Here is a 22,192-nt window from a genome sequence, read left to right as displayed (position 1 = left end):
AATAATGGTCCTATCACATTTCTTCTCTTTGCCCTTAACTTTACAATGGCTATTTTCTCGTTAAGGATAAGAAGGATACTCAACTGTGAATAATAAGATAAGAGATAAAGATCCTTCCCAAGTCATACAGACTCATAGGCCAGTTTCTCAGTTTCCATGGTACATATATCTTCTCCTTGGATAGGACGCCAGTCAGTTTCAGGATCACTCGTTTTTGCCAGCTAAGTGAACTGAAGCAACATGAAGTGTTTGCTCAAGAACACAACGTTTCCCTTGGTCCAGGAATCAAAACCACAATCATGATTTTAACACCCTAACCAATAAGTCATGTGCCCCCATTCAACCTTTAATGAGAATCTAATTTCCATGTGAACAACTGAATAAAGAATAACAAACACTTCAATTTCACATTTTGCTAAATATATTTGACAATTGTCCATCTATCTATTAACCCTTTCGTTACCAAACCGCCCAAAGCCGCCCGAAAAAAATTTTGGTTAATGTGACCAAACCGCCCAAAGCTGCCCGAATTTACCTATTCATATTTAAATGAGAATATCAGAGCAAATCTCTTTAGTACATTCGTGAAAACATGTGATTATACTTCGTAAACAGTTCATCTACAGTTTTGTACAACGATCAACATGTAATTTTAATTCCCTGAATTTTGGGAGATTTTTTACCACATTTTTTTCAGCATCGATTTTTCTACAATTTTGAAAATGGATAGGAGTTTCATGTTATCAAGCATTGATTCCGAATTGGAAAATTTGTGAAACAAATACTGGGTACTGTTGTGGATTTAGTTTTTATACAGGGAAACTAATGTTAGTCAGCATGGCTTAGGGTATGATGTGGTCTGGAAGTTATTGTTTGAAGCGATCAATGCAGAAACAAACTTACGCAGAATGTAAACAAACACAAAATGGGGGTTCAAAGTTTGGAAAATTTGTGAAGCAAATACTGGGTACTGCGTGGATTTAGTTTTTATACAGGGAAAATAATGTTAGTCAGCATGGCCTAGGGAACGATGTGGTCTGGAATTTATCACTTCCATACCATAACCAGGGCCGTATATTATTTTTTGACCGATTTCTTTAGTTCGGTCAAACTTACGGTGGATTCCAGTATTTCAGTTTATTCCACCTTTATGGTACACCTGTTGTGCATTAAATTCAACTGATGATCTAGTGATGTGCACAATTTTTTTTTATCAAAATTTTGTTGCATACCCATTTGAACATTACCTGATGATTTATTTTCTATGGTGATGTTTAAACAAAATTTTAATATTTTTACCTTTTGCTCAATTTAAAATTTTAATATTTTTACCTTTTGCTCAATTTACTTGGATTTACCTGTAATTAAAGTCACTTTGAGAAAAAAGTTATGCAATAGAATTGATTAAGAACCCTTTCTTTAATTATGTTCCAAATATCACATTAATGTGTTGATAAGTGAAAAAGTTACAGTTATTTAATGAAACAAGCCTAGATTCATGATTATTTTAGAATTTAATTGAAACTCATGAGGGGTGTATTTTGGTCAGAAATATAGTAACAAAAGGGTTAACTGACACGAAGATTAGTAAATGTTTTTTTCTTCTTAACTATTGTAAGTGGCCAACAGAATAACAGGATAATTAAATTTATTTCTATTTTGGGATAAAAGTTGAAATTATCACTAATATGTACAAGTTCAAAGGTAATTTTCCCAGTTTGTTGTAAAAAATTTTTCACCAAAATACTTCGAAATTACCACAAAGAAGATACTTTATATATATATATATATATATATATATATATATATATATTGATAGAAATGGTAAGACAACAAAAGAATGAAAGAGACCTCGATATTATGTAAATAGAGGAATTTATCTGTAAACATATGTGACAATTATTCGGTAGCCATGATAAAACTCCGATTTTTGGATGTCGGGGCGGAAACCCATGCCGCCATCTCTTCAGTTATCTGCATTTTTTTGATGGCCGGATAACTGAAGTGATGGCGGCATGGGCTTCCGCCCCAACATCCGAAACTCGGAGTTTTATCATGGCTACCGAATAACTGTCACATTATATTTAGTATATTTAGTTCAGTATATAAATCATATATATATATATATATATATATGTATACACACACACACATACAAATGCATATACAAACACATATATATATATTTATATATATATATTCTGCCTGTTTACATATTTAACTATAAAGACACTTTTATTTTCTTATTGTTTACATTCTTATCTATGAAATACACTTTATATTTTATCCTGTTTACTCATGTCTATGAATATATTATATATTCTGTTTGTTTACAAAAATATTTGCAGAAATAAAAAAGAAATTTAAATAAAATTTAAAACTCATAAAATTGAGTCTGATAAGTTAGAAGGTTAATTCAAAGGAAGTCTTTTTTTTACAGTTTTATAAGCAAATATTCCAGGTGTTGAGTTGTAGTTGCATTTAATGAAACTAAGCCAAATGATGTTCTCAGTTCAAATTCTGCTGAGATCAATTTAGCTTTCTTCCTTACAGGGATGATAAAATAAATTATCAGTTGAGGTCTAGGGTTGACTAACTGTTCCCTCAAAGTTGCTAGCCTTGTGCCAAAATTTGAAGCCATTAATAAGAGAAATGGACAAAAATTATTTTGAGTGTAGCCATGCAGGAACACCACCCAGAAGGTTTGTAGTCCATTGTACCTGATAATTATTTTAGCAATCACTATTTGTCCCACTACCAAATTTAAAAATCAGATTTTTCTTTTCAGTGTTTACACCAAGACAGACATAAAAACAGATGCATAAACTCACACACAAAGGACTTTCACACAGATTCTATCTACCAAGTTCATTTGCAAGGCACTGGTCAATCTAAGACTATCATAAAAGATTTTTGCTCAAAATGCCACAAAGTGGGACTGAACCTGAGACTACATGCATGTGAAGTGAACTGCTTAACCACACACTCAAGCCTGTTCCAGCAAGTTATTTTGCATTATTTCCTAAGATATGTGTATTGTGTACTTTTGGTCCTTTTCCTCTAGTTATTATTTAATTCCTGTTCAGCCTGGGTATGTCAGCTTGAGTACCATTGTTTTACATACCGAAATATCCCATACCCTAAAACAGTGATTCCAAAACCGTCTTATATATTTGTGCTCCAGCATAGCCACAACCTTTAGGCTGAAATGTATAAAAGAATATATCAGGTGTGGCTGTGTGTTAAGGAGCTTGCTTCCCAACTACATGGTTCCAGGTTCAGTCCCACTGTATGGCACCTTGGGCAAGTGTCTTCCACTATAGACTCGGGTCGTCCAAAGCCTTATAAGTGAATTTGGTAGACGGAAACTGAAAGAAGCATGTCATATATGTGTGTGTGTGACTTTGTGTTTATGTCTCCATAACTTGGCAGTTTGGTAAAAGACCGATAAAATAAGTACCAGGCTTAAACTTTAAAAAAAATTCCTAGGGTTGATTCATTTGACTAAAAATTCTTCAAAACAGTGCCCCAGGATGGTTGCAGACTGAAACAAGTAAAACATAAGAGACGTGTGTGTGTGTGTGTGTGTGTTTGTATGTTTCTGTCTCCTTGCTGTGACTTCACATGATAGTCATAAACAAATTTTACTGACATGCAAGCAGTGTCCTTCATTTCCAATTCTTATGTGAAACATTTCTGATCATAAGGAATATTATCTGACTTAGAAACAGGTGAAGGTTGGTGACAGGAAGTGCATCTGGCTACTGAAAATCTGCCTCACCAAATTCTGTCCAACTCATACAAGCATGGAAAAGTGAACATTAAAATGCCAATGTCACCAACAATGATGACCTACCAGAAAATCTATTATGGCACACTTTAGAGGAAAATATATTTTGGTGTATTGCTGTGAATTAGCAAAATTGTTACAGATTAGAACAAAATGCATTAATGTTTCTTTCTAACTCTCTATGCACCAAGTTCAAATCCCAATGAAGTCAACTTTGCCTTTCGTGCTTTTAAAGTTTATAAAATAAGGTACTAGTCCGGGGTAGTGGACTAATAGAATTGTTAAGGTGTTTTAGACTTAATACATTTAAACCTGGTTTAAAATCATACCTTGGTCTTTTGGTGCCTTTAACAGAATTCATTCCACTGCAAATAACCAGACTATATTTCTAGCTTCAATGAAGAAAACTTTCCTTCTCACCAATCTTAGAGACTCTGAAAAGTAAAGGGCTTTGCATGTTGCCATTGCCCTTTTCACTAAATGGTGAAAAAAGTTTCTAAAATGTATTTATATATTTTAACCTATAGGTGTAATTGAAGCTAGCAATGTAACATATAAGCAACTCACAAACTAGTACAACTTGGTAGCATGCATCATGTTTTTACTAATTGTTTTAGGTATCTATGTAATCACCTATAGATATAGGTGCCCTCCTGACCAAGCAGAAGATCTATTCTGTGATACAAGAGAAAGATGCAAAGTAAATGCAAGGTAAATCATAAGAAAACAAATATGTGAATTAATGTGAACTTACCTTGTATTCAATATTTTGGGGTTATGAAATTGATGAATGTTCTTGAAAATGGGGTTATAACTCCGAAATATTGAATACAAGGTAAGTCTACATTAATTCACATATTTGTTTTCTTGTGATTTACTTCACATTGTTTTGGCCTTACCCACTATCTTTTATACAATTATTATTATTATTATTATACTGGTCAAAGTTTTTAGTGACATTTCTATCTTTTGAGATCAAACTCCACTGAGATCAATTAGCCTTTCATTTTCCTAGGGTTGATGAAATATATACCAGTCAAGCAATGGGATCAATGCAGACTTACATCCTCACACCAAAATCTCAGGCCTTTTGTCTATAGTAAAAAGCATCATAATTATTATTACTATTATTATTATTATTATTATTATTATTATTTATTATAACCATCATCATTATTTTTAAGGCAGTATCATTAGCATACCAGGCAAAATGCTTAGCAGTATTTCATCCATCGTGACGTTCCAAGTTCAAATTCCGCTGAGGTGGACTTTGCCTTTCATCCTTTTGGGGGTCAATAAATTAAGTACCAGTTGCATACTGGGGTAAATCTAATCGACTTGCTCCCTACCCAAAAATTTTGGGTCTTGTGCCTAGAGTAGAAAAGATTATTTCAGGGTCAATAAAATAAGTACTAGTTGAGTACTGGGTTGGTGTAATCGACTATGCCCTCCTCCAAATTTTGGGCCTCCTGCCTGTAATAGAAAGGATTATTATTATGATGATGAACATGATCATTGAGGTGGTAAGCTGGCAGAATTGTTAGTATGCCAGGCAAAATGCTTAGCAGCACTTTGTCCTTATATTCTGAATTCAAATTCTGCTAAGGTTGACTTTGCTTTTCATCCTTTCAGGGTTGATGAAATAAGTAGCAGTTACACAATGGGGTTGATGTAATCAACTAGCTCCCTCCTTACAAAACTTGTGCCTATAGTAGAAAGGATTATTATAATCCTTATCATGATTAAGGCAGTGAGCTCACACAATTGTCAGCATGCTAGACAAAATGCTTAAGGAATTTCATCTATCTTTATATTCTGAGTTCAAATTCTACCAAGGCTGACTGCCTATGATCCTTTCGGAGTTGATAAAATAAGTACCAGTTGAACACTAGGGTCGATGTAACTGACTTATACCCTACCCCAAAATTTCTGGCCTTGTATCAATTTGTGAAACCCACCACTAGAATACGAATAGCCTGGGCTAAGTTCAGAAAGCTCCTACCCCTACTGACAACAAAAGGTCTCTCCCTCAGAACGAAAGGTAGATTGTATGATGCATGTGTGCGAACTGCCATGCTTCACGGTAATGAAACATGGGCTGTGACTGCAGAGGACATGCGTAGACTTGAAAGAAATGAAGCTAGCATGATCCGCTGGATGTGTAGTGTCAGTGTGCACGCAAGACAGAGTGTAAGCATCCTGAGAGAAATGCTGGATATAAGAAGCATCAGATGTGGTGTGCAAGAGCGATGCTTGCGATGGTATGGTCATGTGCTGAGGATGGATGAAGAGAGATGTGTGAAGAAGTGCCACTCCCAAACAGTTGAAGGTATCAGGGGGAGAGGTAGACCCAGGAAGACATGGGATGAGGTAGTCAAGCATGACCTCAGAGCATTGGGCCTCACTGAGGCAATGGCGAAGGACCGAGATCTCTGGAGATATGCTGTGACTGCAAAGACCCGGGCTGCTTTCTGCAGCAATTCCACATACCCCCTACCCATTCAAAGTACCCCGGATCCCGTTGCCCCCGTGCCGCTGGCACGTTAAAAGCTCGAACCGATCGTGACCGATGCCGGACCCCCCGGCCCCTGTGCAGGTGGCACGTAAAAAGCACCCACTCCACTCACGGAGTGGTTGGCGTTAGGAAGGGCATCCAGCCGTAGAAACTGCCAGATCAGACTGGAGCCTGGAGCGGCCCCTGGCTTCCCAGACCCCGGTCGAACCGTCCAACCCGTGCTAGCGCGGAAAACGGACGTTAAACGATGATGATGATGATGATGATGATGATGATTATTAATATTATTATGGAAGCAATCTTGCAGAATCATTAGCCAGACAAAATGCTTAGTAGTATATTGTTTGTCTTTACATTTTGAGTTCAAATTTAGCCAAGGTTGACGTTGCCTTTCAGTCTTATGTGGACAATAAAGTAGGTACCAGCTAAGCAATGGGGTTGATGTAATCGGCTAACTTCTTGCCCCTAAATTTCAGACCTTGTGCCTATTGTATAAAGTATTACTATTATTAGGTTGACTTTGCCTTTCATCCATTTGGGGTCGATAAAGTATGTACCAGTTAAGTACTGGGGTTAATATAATCTACTAGCCTCCCCACTCTCCTAAAATACTTCAAGCCTTGTATCAATTGTAGAAAAGGCTGCTGTTTTCTTCTTCTTCTTCTTCCAATCAAGACTCATGCCATTAGCCACAAAGAATAATCTCTAATTTGAGCCTACTCTAAGCTACTAAGAATGTGTGTGGCAACTTGAAGATCCACCCACCACACGTGATAGACTGGCAGTTGCATGGGCATGAAAGCTATGTTGTTATCCTCATTCCGTAAACGGTGGCTTTTAATGGGTGGAGAGCTGAACCATCCTGGGGTACAGAGGATTCGCAATCTAGACTAGGGTCTGAAAGTTTACCACACCATAGTGGGTCACACCATGGTTCCTCTGCTTTGTAGCAGAAGTGGGAAGAAAGAGTGAGAGAAAGTTGTGGTGAAAGCGTACAGTGGGGTTCACCACACTCCCCTGCCAGAGCCTTGTGGAGCTTAGGTGTTTTTGCTCAATAAACACTTACAATGCTCAGACCAGGAATCGAAACCGCATTCTTACGACCGTGAGTCCACTGCCCGAACCACTGGGCCATTATGCCTCCACAGACTGCTGTTGTTGTTGGTATTTTACTATTATCGGTGGTGGCAGCAGTAGCAGCAGCAGCAGTAGTAGTAGTAGTAGTAGTATCTCTTTGTGTCTGTATAGACCATGTACGTGTTGATTGACTTACTAGATTACGAAAACAATGTTTCTTTCCAACCAGTTCCGAAGACTTCAGACAGAAAGTGCTTTTCTTTCAATATTAACAGTTCCAAGCAATGTAGATTTTGTTCTGAAGTTGATGCTTATTTTTATTTGAAGTTGTTTGAAGTAGAGTGGAAACTATTGGTAAATTAAGCCTAGAGCCTATTATTGATATTATGCTTGTTATCTCCACATTCTTGAGAACACTAACCTAAGTTGGAAGTACTTAACAAATATCTTTAAATTCCTTTTGGGCAGTATTTATGGTCTCTAGGTATAGTAATATTCATTAAAATCCATTAGTGCTTCCTTATCAAAATCCACACTATCAGATATTTTTATTTAACTTTCATGGCACAAAATTCATTTTAGATAGGTGAAGGAGTGGCTGTGTGGCAAGTAGCTTGCTTACCAACCACATGGTTCCGGGTTCAGTCCCACAGCATGTCACCTTGAGTAAGTGTCTTCTACTATAGCTTCAGGCTGACCAATGCCTTGTGAGTGGATTTGGTAGACGGAAACTGAATGAAGTCCGTCGTATGTATGTATATATGTGTGTGTTTGTCCTACTAACATCACTTGACAACCGATGCTGATGTGTTTATGTCCCCATAACTTAGTGGTCTGGCAAAATAGACTGATAAAATAAGTACTAGGCTTACAAAGAATAAGTACTGGGGTCGATTTGTTCAACTAAGGTGGTGCTCCAGCATGGCCACAGTCAAATGACTGAAACAAGTAAAAGAGTATATATATATATATATATATATTATATTAAATATATATATTGCAATTAGTGTGTTTTTATGGGCCAATCACTGGTCTTCTGGGGTATATCACACGGGAGTGTTAGTAAATTGGTGTCGAACAAACACCACAAAGGACTTTATTTGATGAACACTTGCATTTTTTTGTGGTTGTTTACTTCCTTCATTGATATATAAAATGGGAAAATATATGCACATGTATATACATACACATCCTTTTTGCTACGGAATTGGTGAGTTCCAGAAAACATTTTTGTAATGTGGAGTTCTGTTACAAGTGGAAGTTACTGAGCACAGAACTCAAAGAGAAATGCATTTCATGCCATAGAACTCCACAATTTTCATAAATGCAATGCATCCATGAGTCAGTGTGTGTGTGTATGAATGTGTGCACAGGCATAGTTCATTGCATTTGTCCATAAGAATAAGGTTTACAAAAATGAAATAAAGAACTCAGTACTTCAGGAAAAGCAGTAATTTTACAAAGTTAAATCTGTTTTGATTCTTAGAGAATTCAAACACAAATTTATAACATTTCTCTTAAAATTCTAACAGAATTAATTCTGGTCCACCCTGACACCTTATCACCACTATTTTAATCTTTTTCAAGATCCATCATGATCACCACTCTAACTGTCCCTTCTAAAATGTGAGTAGCTATGTAGCTTCTCTAGAGCATGAAACCTTTCTGCTCTGGCTCCTTCTCTCATATTTAAAACCCTGATATCCTAGCATAATGCTACTCCGCAGAGGGTTCATAGTTTTGCAAGCTACATGGAAACCTCTCTTGTGCTGACGTCATGTGGGGAGAAAAAAAAACAACAACCAGTATGTACTGCCAAGCAGTTGGCATTAGGAAGGGTATCCAGCCATAGAAATCTTGTCAAAGAAGACAGTAGCATACAATGCTGTCCTTGGACACATCAGTTTCTCCTGTCAAACTGACCAACTCATACCAGTATGGAACAGGAATGTTAAATGATAATGATGACAGCGCATGTTTGGGTGTGTGTGTGCAAACATGCATTTGAAAATAGGTTTTCACACAATTTATGTCTACAAGATCCACTAATAAGATCTTGGCCAACCAAAGGTTATGGAAGAAGACACTTGCCCTAAGTGCTATGTAGTGGAATTAAACCTGTAACTATATGGTTGTGAAGAGAATGTTTCACTCAAGACAAAGATTGGGATGCGTCTTGATAAAGAAAGCATTTGTATTCCTTTCGGGCATTAGGAAGAGCATCCAACCATAGAAACCATGCCAAATCAGACTGGAGTCTGGTACAGCCTTCCAGCTTGCCAGCATGGACAATGAATGTTAAATTATGATGATGAAAGTGGGTTACACTCACTGTCTTCTTTCTATAAATTCAATATTGGTTAGACTTTCCAACTTAGAAGATTGTATTGAGAATTTTGTCTTTAGAATCATTTGTAGAGAAGGTGAGAGAGTGTACTAAAACAATGTTTCTTTGATTGTGGAGTGATTTTGTCTTAGGACTGTTGAAGTACACTAGTTTGCTGTATTCTATTGGAAGACAATTACGTTGTTTCTTTTCTTAGAAGCACATTGATTCTATTCTTAGAAGCAGAATATATCTGGCCACATTAGTGTAGGTTGTGTATTACTTGTGTGTAGAGATGGCATAGTGCAAGAATATGTCTTTGATATATGCTGGGATTATGTCCTTGTTAAAGGAGATAAGGTTGTCATTTTAGATTTTGGTTTTTATGGCAAGTTTCCTAAGTCCCTGTTTCTGGAAGCAAAGCAGATCTCATAAAGGTGTCTAGTTTGTTTGTAGATGATATCTATGTGTGTTTAAAGTTGATGAGAAGTGAAGAATGGCATAATATGGATTGGAGTACATTGATGTTTCTTAACTCTGAAGGAGTTGCAATAGCAAAAGAAGACATAAAAGGAGGACACAATACCTATGTATGCCAGTGGTTATTGATGAAAGGAGATTTGCCAATCAGTCAGATGGATTTTGCTTAAGTTGTGGTCTAGAATGTTTGTGTTTATGTAGCTACAGTTTCATCAAAGATAAACAAAGCTGTACACTATCCATGAAAGGTGCTGTTTTATCTTGTATAAACATAGCAGATATTCAAAGTCAAAGTGGTTTCCTCTTTGAAGAGAAAGCCTGTTCTTTGAGATGTAGTTTTGTTTATGGGGTCATCATGAGAAACGATTAATCATCAGAGATTGACAAGTTTAACATTTGTAAATTTTGTAAAGGCTTTAGTTTTGCGCTGTTGAAGAACAGGTAGTCTGAGGTAGCATGTTTTCTTGTTCATGAGAAGGTATATGAAGCAGTAACTGTTAAATGACTTATTCAAGGACACTGCACCACTGCTAACAACAAAAATATGAAGAGTGACTCAGCTAATAACCTAATAACACCAGTTGAGTCATTTCATTTGCATGTGAGATTTTTTAAAACTATAATTCAGTTTTAGGTTGTTATAGAAGTTTACTGGAATAAAAAAAAAGGATAAAAAAAAAGAAGAGAATAGGATGGTAGAGAAGAAGATGGAATGGAAAAAACAAAAAGACTAAAGATGGAAAGAAAGGCAGAAAGAAATGAAAAGGAAGCAAAAAAGGAAATGAGATACAATATGGAGTTTAGAAAAGTTAGAAAAGAAACAGAATTTGAAGGAAGACTAGACAGATATAAGCTTGGTTGCAGATTACGTTACTTTTCAGGATTGCATGCAATTATATTTTTTAATTCGAGCAACTTAAAATGTTCAGGAGTGTCAATCTATCACTATTCTATTCAATTTGAAAATTTACATTAATATTTTTGGCCAATCAGTAAAATTCATACACATTAAATGGAATTTGCTTTGTCATATTCTTAAATACTTTGATTGTTATTGTGTTATGAATGCTCAATCTTGGAAAAATAAATCATCGAGAAACTATAATTACAAAAGAATTAAATGACTTGGATACAAAAATACACTGATGTAGTTCATAAAAGTAATACATAAACTATGAAAAGCGAGTTAGGTGAAATTACACAAACCTACTTTCTGCTGAAATTTATGGCATTATTGATCATTTATCACTGTTTTCATCCTACAATAGCTGCTACAGCACTACCAATTACTTTACATCTTTTGAAAAAATTGTTCAGGCAATCATTATACAAGTCTATTGATATTTTAGGATATTTTTTTCATGAATTCAATAAAAAATTTCAATATTGTTTGATATCAATTTTAAACGCTAAAATATTTTGATAATTATAAATAATTAATATATTGTAATGGTATTCACATATGTTACAGAATGATTGTATCCAGGATTAAACATAGACATTCAAGCACTTTTTGGCAAATGCTTGACTGTAAAGATAGGCTTTACCAGTAATGGTGTATGGCAGGTTTTATTAATAAATTTATAATAGCACTAACATACTGTCATAAAGATAATATGGAGAGGGGGCTACTGTTTTCAATGTAAACTTTTTTTAACCTGTGAATTGATGTGTATCTAGCTGCTATTTCTAATTTCTTTACTGCCCACAAGAGGCTACACACAGAGGGGACAAACAAGGACAGACAAATGGATTAAGTTGATTATATTGACCCCAGTGCGTAACTGGTACTTATTTCATCGACCCCGAAAGGATAAAAGGCAAAGTCGACCATGGCGGAATTTGAACTCAGAACATAAAGACAGACGAAATACCTGCTTCTTTACTATCCACAAGGGGCTAAACACAGAGAGGACAAACAAGGACAGACAAACAGATTAAGTCGATTATATCGACCCCAGTGTGTAACTGGTACTTATTTAATCGACCCCGAAAGGATGAAAGGCAAAGTCGATCTCAGTGGAATTCGAACTAAGAATGTAAAGTCAGACAAAATACTGCTAAGCTTTTTGCCCGGCGTGCTAACGTTTCTGCTATCTCATCGCCTCTGGCTGCTATTTCTAACCACAAAGAAGTTCCTTGGGCATAGTTAGCAAAGCAAAAGTCTAAGCAAAATACTTTTAAATAAATCTTTGTTAGTCTAAGACTATACCTATTTATACAATAAGTAGTCAAAGTAAAATCAATTTTTTTTGTTTAGATTCTGGATACTGGATCCACAATTTTCAAACTAGGATAGAGAAATCAAATATGACGAATAAAATATTGTATAGTGTGCCATGATGAAATATAAAGTTATAAAACCAATTTAACAAAGCATGTTTCTTCAGTTAAACATAAAAAAAGAAATGTAATAATTCATAACAAATATTCAGATCAGGTTTTCCAGTACCACAATAACAAAATTAGAACAACAATTAGCAACATATGCAGATTGTCATGTAAGAAGAAATTAGTATCAATTGCAATATGCAACCCTGAAGAACAAAATACAGAGCACTTCTTTATTGGGGAAAATTTTCAATGGCAGGATGCCCTTCCTGTTGCTAACCTTCACTTGCTGCCCAATGGCCAGGAATGTTTACACAGAATACTTGAAAAGAACGACACTGGTTGTATGACAGTGACTCATCTATCATGCAATGTCATGGCAAGGAGTCATCAACATACATGCATATACATGCCACCGTCACCAACAACAACAACCATCCACTATACCATGTTTGTATGGTTCTGAGAATTTTATGAAGTAGATTGTTGCCCAATGGGATTGAAACATAAAAACCATGTGGTTGAGAAGCAATCTTCTTAATCACACAGCCACGCTTGTGCATTTTTATCATATATAAGCATGAACATAATATATTTAGATACATTTGTGTGTTGCATACCTTTCTTGATATCTAAGGACAACAGATTAATGTCTCACATAGGACTATAAACACAATAGGTATAGCAAGGGTTAAATTTGATTTTATAGTTGAATGTCTTCATTTTCATCTCATCACACACGGAAATTGATACTTCAAAGGTATTTAGTCTCTTGATTTGCTTCGTTAATTCCATTACTAAGATATCTTACTATAGCTGCAATGATGTCACATATTCTCTTTTCAATATTTTTTATAAATAAACATATGCTGTTTAAATAAATATATATATATATATATATACACACACACACACATGTGGAGGCGCAATGGCAGTGGACTCACAGTCGTAGGATGGCGGTTTCAATTCCCAGTCCGGGCGTTGTGAGTGTTTATTGAGCAAAAACACCTAAAGCTCCACGAGACTCCAGCAGGGGATGGTGGCAATCCCTGCTGTACTCTTTCGCCACATTTTCTCCAACTCTTTCTTCTGTTGGCCTGCTCGCTTAGCCAGCGGTGTGGCATCATTTGAAGGCTAAAACAATGCGAAGCGCATTGTGACCAGCAATGTGTAGCAACATCTGATAGCCTGGTCGGTCACGGTGATCATGGTGATATACACACACACAGAGGGTGCAATGTGTAAATTGTTGCTGTTTTATAATTTCAATTTTGTGCATTGTTTGTTTTTGATTTTGTTGACTACAGTATAGTAAGGTCAATCGGGCACCATCTGTGAGAAAAACAGTACCATGATGCGATTCACTCTGCTAGAAATTTGGAAACAACATGCTGTACTGCTTGGCATTCATGCTGGAAGCTCCAATATAAGTGTTTCAGAATGTTCAGGTGTCAATTTGAGGACAGTGCAGAGAATTCAGAAAGATTTGGATGAGTCTAATGGCGGTTACGAAGGCACAGCAACTTAGAAAACTCATTCTAATCGTTCTAATAAGAAACGAACTCCTGAATTTGTTGGTGAGATCCAGACCATAAATGACAACAATTCCTCCAAGTCAATCAGGTCCATCGCCAGGGACATGGGGATGTCTGAGTTTCTTATCAGGCAGGTAGTGCATGAAGACATTTGGTATTCCTCATACAAGATGAAGAAAGGACCAATTTTTATCCCAAGCCATCAAGGACAAGAGGAAAGACCACACTACTTAGCTTTTGAACAAACTAAAGCATCCCCTCCAACTGGACATGCTTTGGTTTTTCTCAGACGAGAAAAATTTCTACCAGGATCAGATGCTGAACACACAGAACTGTAAGCTTGCCGTATCCCCAAAACATGTACCGAGAGTGATAAAAATCAAACATCCAGCCAACATCATGGTGTTTGGAGAGATCACTAGTGATGACGATGTTATGCCTCCATTCATCTTTCTACACAGCCCAAGACTCAATATGGAAGCCTACATCAAGTGCCTGGAGGAGGTGGTGCTGGAAGACTGTCTGGCAACAAGACTCAATCAGGAAAACCCAGTCATGGCTGTCAGACAACTTCTGTGACCACTCCACCCGACTCCTAACATCTGGCCACCAACTTGCCAAACTGCAACCCCCTTGATTGTTATGTGTGGGGAGCAACAGACCAACAAAATTCCTTGTAACAGCAAAGATGAACTGAAGGTAAGGATTATGGCAGCATTCACCAACTTAAACATGGAGACTGTCCAGAAAAGTTGCAGGAGATTCCGAAGTAGTCTAGAGACCATGCTTGAAGCTAATGGCGATTTTATTGAATAAATTTACTCTTTAGTATTTCAAGATATTTTTATGTAATTTTGGTAACTATATCTGTTACAATGAAGTGTCAATGATATTTTCATTTTTGCATAATTCAGACGACAATTTATTCACCATACTCTGTGTGTGTATATGTGTGTGTGTGTGTGTATATATATATATATATATATATATATATATAGGGGGATAACAGGTAAAAATTTGAGAAGTTAGTTAAATCAGCAGTACAGAATAAAATAGATCTTATTGTATATACAGCTGAGCTGTACATATAAGATTAGTTGAGGATAGTTGATAAAAGATGCAAGCTCATGCATATTAAAACTACCGAAGCCATAAAATAAAAATAAATGAACAGATAGTCATAGTTACACAACATGCTTCTTTAGTTTCTGTCTATCAAATCCATTCACAATGCTTTGGTCAAGCCTGGGTATATAGTAGAAGACATTTGCCCAAGGTGCTACATAATGGGAATGATCATTTGGAATCAGGTGGTTTGGAAGCAAGATTTTCAACCACGCAGTTACTCTTGTGGCTGTGTGTGATGTATGTATTTTTAGCCAAATGTAGGTCAGCATATTTAAGTAATGAACCAAAAATGATTTTTAACTTAAAATTACCCTGCTGCTTTATGTTAAAGATAGTTAAGGGAGGTATGTAAAATACAAATTTGAATGAGTTTGGGAGGAGCAGGGAGAGCGTGCCTGATCACTGGTAGCCATGGTGACAACTCGGAACATGTTTCAGTCTTATTGGACCTCTTCAGTGAAGCATGGTTCACTCAAGGGCTGCCAAGACTGACAGAACTATAACTGTTTTACATGATGAATATTCACTGATTAGGAAAATTAAAATTTAAATGATATGGAAAATTTCCTCAGGGCAATTTCTGCAGCAATAATATACAGCTGAGTGCATGCTGGCCATTTGAGGTGGTAATTTTTCGATTAATCAAAATTACAGAAAAATGTTATTAGTATTAATGAAAATTTGGCTTGATTGATTTGACTTGAATGATTGATTAGATTAAATTGATTGATAGATTAGATTATACAGGTTAGATAGACTGATAAAGATTGTGTATGAGCGTGTGTGTGTCAGAGAGAGAGGGGGAGGGGGGGAAGAAGAGACAAAGAGATGAAGGATGATAAGCAGGAAAAAAAAGGATAATGAGAATAGACAGAATGAGACAAGCAGAATAGACAAGGAGAGAGAGAGAGGAGAGAGAGAGAGAGAGAGAGAGAGAGAGAGAGGAGAGAGAATAAAGACATTGAATAAAGAAAAAGCATTAAGGAAAAGGGGTTTGAAAGAAAGTATTGAGAGGTAGCAAAGATAAAAGGGAGAAAATATATATATAATATATATATATATATATATATATATATATATATATAGAGAGAGAGAGAGAGAGAGAGAGAAGCAAAGAAGAGTAAAACATTTGTGGGTATCAGTATTAAGAGATTACTGAAATGATCACCACAGTAGGGAGGGAGAGGGAAAGAAAGAAGATGAAGTAGTGAGAGAGTAAGGGAGTAGATTGAGAGTGTGAGTTAGCAGGAAAGGAGAGACAGGAAGAGGAGTTGAAATTACCCTACATCTATCAAGTTTATAAATACTGCAGTTAAACCTTTATAATCCTTAGCTATCATAATGATAGTGGTGTTGGTGTTGGTGGCAGTGATGGCAATGAGGTGGACGAAGATTTTGAAAGCAAACCTTGGAAAGCTAGATCTTAATCTGGGAGTGCAGTGCTGTGCAGTGCAGAAAACTTGCTCATTTGGTTTAGCAAGAATTATACAGAAAGTTCTTGACACAAAGCAAGAACAATATGAACAGCAGAAATGGATTTTAGAGGAGAAAGGACCAAACACACAAAAAAAAAAAAAAAAAACCCCACCAACTCATCCTCAGACCTCAAAGCAAAAGAAACGATAGTTTGTGGTTTCCCATAACCTTAAATGAAATTAAGACTATTTTGCCATAAATATTATTATGGGTATCAGAAAGTTACCCAGAATAACAAATTCTATCGTAAAATTTTGTTGTATACCCAATTGAATATTAGCTAATAACCCATTTTCTATAGCAATGTTTGAACAAAATTTTAATTTTATATATTGTTGAATTTACCTGTATCTACCTGCAATTAGAGTCACTTTGTGACAAAAATTATAGTATAGAATTGGTTGAGAATATTTCATTAAATTATCTTCCAAAAATCAGATTAATATATTGATAAATAAAAAAGTTATAGTTGTTTAATGAAACCAGACTAAATTTATGATTACGTTAGAAATTAATTGAAACACATAAGGGGTGTATTTTGGTCAGAAATATAGTAACGAAAGGGTTAATGTACTAATAACTTTTTACTTGAATATGGGCTAGTCCACCTTACTCTGTAAGGAGCAAAGGGCCAGTTTCCTGATTTCTATGACATATACATTCCTCCTTGGACAGGATGCTGGTCTGTTGCAGTATTACTCTTTTTTACCAGCTGAGTGGACTGGAGCAATATGAAATAAGGTGTTTTGCTCAAGAACACAACGCATTGCCTGGTCCAAGAATCAAAACCACAATCTTATGATCATGAGTTCAACACCCTAACCACTAAGCCATGTGCCTCCACTTCTTTTTTCCATGGACATACACTTCTGTAATTAGGATGTGTATAATATGCCCATGTGTCTTTTTTGCCATCAAGTAAGTAATTAACATCATTATCATCATTTAATGTCTGTTTTCCATGCTGGCATGGGTTGAACAGTCCAACATGAAATAGAGTGCTTTACTCAAGAACACAACACACAGCCCGGTCCAGGAGTTGAATTCATTCATCAATGAATGTACCAAATAATGGTTTCAAATTTTCAAGGAATGCATAAGTTGATTACATCGACCCCAGTGCTCCACTGGTACTTATTTTATCGACCCTGAAAGGATGAAAGGCAGAGTTAACCTCGGCTAGATTTGAACTCAGAACGTAAACAAATGAAATATTGTTAAGCATTATGCCCAGCATGCTAACGATTCTTCCAGTTTGCCATCTTTAGTGTACAAAACGACCCTTTGCTTTAGTTATCTGAGATGTCAACTTGTAAAAGAAGGCTACAGTTGATGAAATTAACAACTCCTATGATATATAACTGGTACTTATCTATCAGTCACATGCTACTTTGTCAAGGTGATGTAATGAAAACTAGACCTCATAACAAAGCTAGTCAGTGAGCTTCTTGATCACTCAAAATTGTAGAAATAGCAATAAAATCACCTTCAAATTGCACCCTACCATTTTGAAATTAGGACTCATTAAATAATGTTGTCCTAGAGTAGTGGTTTTCAACCAGGGTTCTGCCAGTACAGTCCAAGGGTTCCGCAAGAAGTTACAAAACTGCTAAAATTGGCAGTAATTTTTAATTCTCCTGTGCAGATATGTGTGCATAAGACTATTAAATTATTGCACAGGGGTTCCTCGAGCCAGTGGAATGTTTCCTTGGGGTTCCGCTCCAGCAAAAAGTTTGAAAAGCACTGTCCTAGAGGATACTATTTAATAAAAAGTGAAATGGCCATGGCTGGAACATCTTTGATTATAAGCCTGCTGTTTCACAGATCAAAACTTGGGGCTGAATAGCAACATAAAATAGATACTACCAAACAACTTATATTAGTTATTTTAGATATAAACATGTATTAAAAGAAATGCATTTATCTAATTGAGGTACTTTCCAAATTAATACCAGGTTTATTCTAAAGTTGATTTAGAAATAACTTGAAGTCAAATACCTTTTAGATTTTAGTTGTTTTAGTAATTTGACTGTGACCATTTGGGACATAACTTTGAAGGGCTTATAGTTTGTATTTTTGTTTTTAAAGCCTAGTACTTACACTGTCACTCTCTTTTGTTGAACTGCTAAGTTATGGGGACATAAATAAACACATACACCCAAAGACATGCATAGATAGACAGATAGATAGATACACACATACACGAATATACACACACATTGAACACTGGGGTCACTGTAATTGACTTACTGCATCCCCTGAAGTTGCTGGCCTTGCACTAAAACTTGAAACCATTATTCCCAAATCAAAAGGCTCTAGTTCTTGCCTTGTTTACTAGTAAATGGAGAAATCTTCTTTTTACACATCTTTGAGGATGGCAAGTATGATACATTATTTACATTTGACAGATATTTGTCCTCATCTTGTTTGTTGTTAACACAACATTTTGGCTGATATACCCCCCAGCCTTCATCAGGTGTGTTGGGGAAATTTTGAACCTGGGTTCTCATTCCTAAGGTATTTTTCGATGTTACTATTATTATTATTCAGGTCACTGCCTGGAATCAAACTCAGAATCTTGGGGTTAGTAGCTCTTAGCCACTACGCCATATGCCCGTGGGCATATGGCGTAGTGGTTAAGAGCACAGGCTACAAACAAGATGAGGACAAATATCCACCAAATGTAAATAACATACATAATTCCTCATCTCTTAAATATAGAACTGAGCTAAGTATGATATTTACAGAACGTCTGCTGAAGTAGAACTGATACCAAGACAAGACACAAAACCATGATAGGAGATGCTGACTTGCATATGGCATGTGAGAATCTCTCCTTTAGTGTGCAGGAATATTTGCATATATTTGCATATATTTTTATACATGGTCACCCTGGTAAATGATGTTAACTGGTTAGTTGTAAGACATATCTGTATATCTAGGGAAAGTCAGTCTGATCCTAAGAGACTACCATCCTTCACTTCCTCCTCTTCCAAGCCACACTCTAGGGGCTGGCTTTAAACACTACCAGATGGAAACTGACAAAAACCATTAATATTTCATAATTACAGTTCCATCCAATCTTATTCAACACCACAATCATCATTCCTTTCTGCTATTCCCCTAAGTCAAATGTACCATATTTGATAGTATATAATTTTTTTTTCCTAAAATTATTTGAAAAATCACCTCAGGTCCTTCATGCAAAGTTGGGTCTCCAATGTTCTAAATGTTGGCGACAGGTAAAGCTCTGGTAGTAAACTATCTGCCTCAATAAATTTTATCTGACCCATTACAAGCATGGAAACATGGACACTAAAATGGTAGCGGAAGCAGCAGCAGCGAGTGAGTGAGTGAGTGAGTGAGTGAGTGAGTGAGGAGTGAGTGAGTGAGTGAGTGAGTGAGTGAGTGAGTGAGTGAGAGAGAGAGAGAGAGAGAGAGAGAGAGAGAGAGAGAGAGAGAGAGAGAGAGAGAGAGAATTGTTCATCAAGAAAAATAGAACCACTATTTAATGCACAAAATCCCTTCTTTTGCATCAACTGAGACACTTCCTCATCACTCTTGCCATCAGGAAAACAATGAACCAAAGAAATTCCTGTTGGAAACCCTTAACCAATGATGCTATTCTTATATCTTTTTACCTTTTACTTGCTTCAGTCATAACACTGTGGCCATGCTGAAGCACCACCATTAAAGATTTTTAATCGAATGAATCACTCTTAGTACTTATTTATTTTTTAAAGCCAGGTACTTATTCTGTTGGTGTCTTTTGCCAAATTAAGATATGAGACATAAATGCACCAACACCAGTCGTCAAGTAGTGGAAGGGGGATGAACAAAGACACAGATATATGGGCTTCTTTCGGTTTCTGTCTACCAAATCCACTAATAAGGCTTTAGTCAGCCTGAGATTACTATAGAAAGTACTAACTCAAGGTGCCACACAGTGGGACTGAACCTGGAACCATATGGTTGGGAAGCAAGCTTCTTACCACACACCCACACCTCCTATTCACAAATGGAATATAAAAATAAAACAAATTGATAATCTGGGATAGTCATGGCTGGAACACTTTTGACTTACATTGTTTTGGCTTATAAGTTATGGTTTTAAAACTGTAACTTATATGCCAGAAAATATATTTGCATAAGGATGTGGTGGTGGTGGCAAAGACAAGGAAGAAGAGGTGTAGAAATTTTAAGCAAGCTGGTGTAAGGAAAATGTTTAAATGAAAAAGTTGTATTTGAAATATCATTATTGTTTTTTGCTTTTATACAATGTTGATTCTATAACCAGCAAGTGGTTGGCATTAGGAGGGGCATCCAGCCATCGAAACTATGCCAAAACAGCCATGGAACCTTGGCAGCTCTTCAGTTGACCAACTCCTGTCAAACTGTTCAGATAACTGAAGCAAGGGATCATTTCGTACACTAAAGAGGGCAAACTGGCAGAACCGTTAGCACGTTGGGCATTTTCAGTCTTCCATAGTGTCTTGGTGTATAAGTCAACTTACATTATTATTTTTCCCTTGGATAATATCGGTGGTGTGGAGAGGGAGGCTGGTATGTATGGTCGACTGCTGGTCTTCCATAAACTACCTTGCCTGGACTTGTGTCTTAGAGGGTAACTTTCTAAGTGCAATCCCATGATCATTCATGACTGAAAGGGGTCTTTAATGATGAATGAATTCTTAGATGATTAAATGAATGCAAGAATGGATGGATGGAATGACAAACAGATGGATAAATAAAGGTATGGATGGAATAACAAATGGGAGACTCACTGGATAGACAGAATGATAGACAGGATAGAATGAGAGTTGAAAAAGAATGATTGGATGTTATTTAATCTTAGGTGGATGGAATGGAATGATGGATGGATGGGTGTAATGATAGATGGATGAACAATAGATGGATAGAATGAGAACTGAATAGGAATGATAATTAGAAAATTGAAAAATAAATGGAATGATTGAATGGTTGGGTGGATAGATGGGAAGGAAAATAGAATGATAGATGGAAAGATGGATGGAAGAATGGATAGATTGATTCAAATGAGGAATTTTAAAATGTTAAGACCATGTTATTATTTCAGTCTCTAAATCTGTAGCTCAGTGGAATATTTGCTTAACATTATTTATCTGGTTTTCTTCTCTATAAGTTATGAAATCTTAAAAGCTATTCTTCCCCATCACTACCAAAAAGAAAAACACGATTAAGAGAGGAATTCTATACAATTGCTTATCTCCAAATCTCTTTCAATATCCACTGCTCTCTCCTCTCTCTCTCACACACACACCACACATATACAATATTATTACAACACAACATTAGATACTATCAAAACACACTTCCTTAGGAAATCTGAAGAAGTTTTCTAGTCCCTATAACGCAAAACACCCACCCACTCCCTGATCCCAACTTCCAACAGTTATTGTTTGAATGCTGTTGTTTAGCCCTGAGTCAGCTGAAACTGAGGAGACATATCATCAAAGATATTTCCGCTACCACCCATGACCATCCCATCATTGGAG

At 36.3% G+C, this 22,192-nt stretch overlaps 1 protein-coding gene and 1 long non-coding RNA gene across 4 annotated transcripts in view; one reads left to right on the top strand and one right to left on the bottom strand.

Annotated features, from left to right (window-relative positions):
• The window catches only part of LOC118763662, a 28,619-nt gene extending 8,498 nt beyond the window's left edge, over positions 1–20,121 (top strand). Inside the window, exons 2-3 of the long non-coding RNA XR_004999430.1 lie at positions 13,280–13,286; positions 20,072–20,121. This is a non-coding gene — a long non-coding RNA (uncharacterized LOC118763662). The remainder of the gene's footprint in view (positions 1–13,279; positions 13,287–20,071) is intronic.
• LOC115212038 overlaps positions 1–22,192 on the bottom strand; it is a 198,650-nt gene that overhangs the window by 8,771 nt on the left and 167,687 nt on the right. The gene's annotated exons all lie outside the window — the stretch shown is intronic.

This window comes from Octopus sinensis, linkage group LG5 (genome assembly GCF_006345805.1).
Source record: "Octopus sinensis linkage group LG5, ASM634580v1, whole genome shotgun sequence".
In the NCBI taxonomy this organism is placed as follows: Eukaryota; Metazoa; Mollusca; class Cephalopoda; order Octopoda; family Octopodidae; genus Octopus; species Octopus sinensis.
The sequence above is the reverse complement of the archived record's forward strand: the minus strand, read 5'-3'. Positions and strand labels throughout refer to the sequence as shown.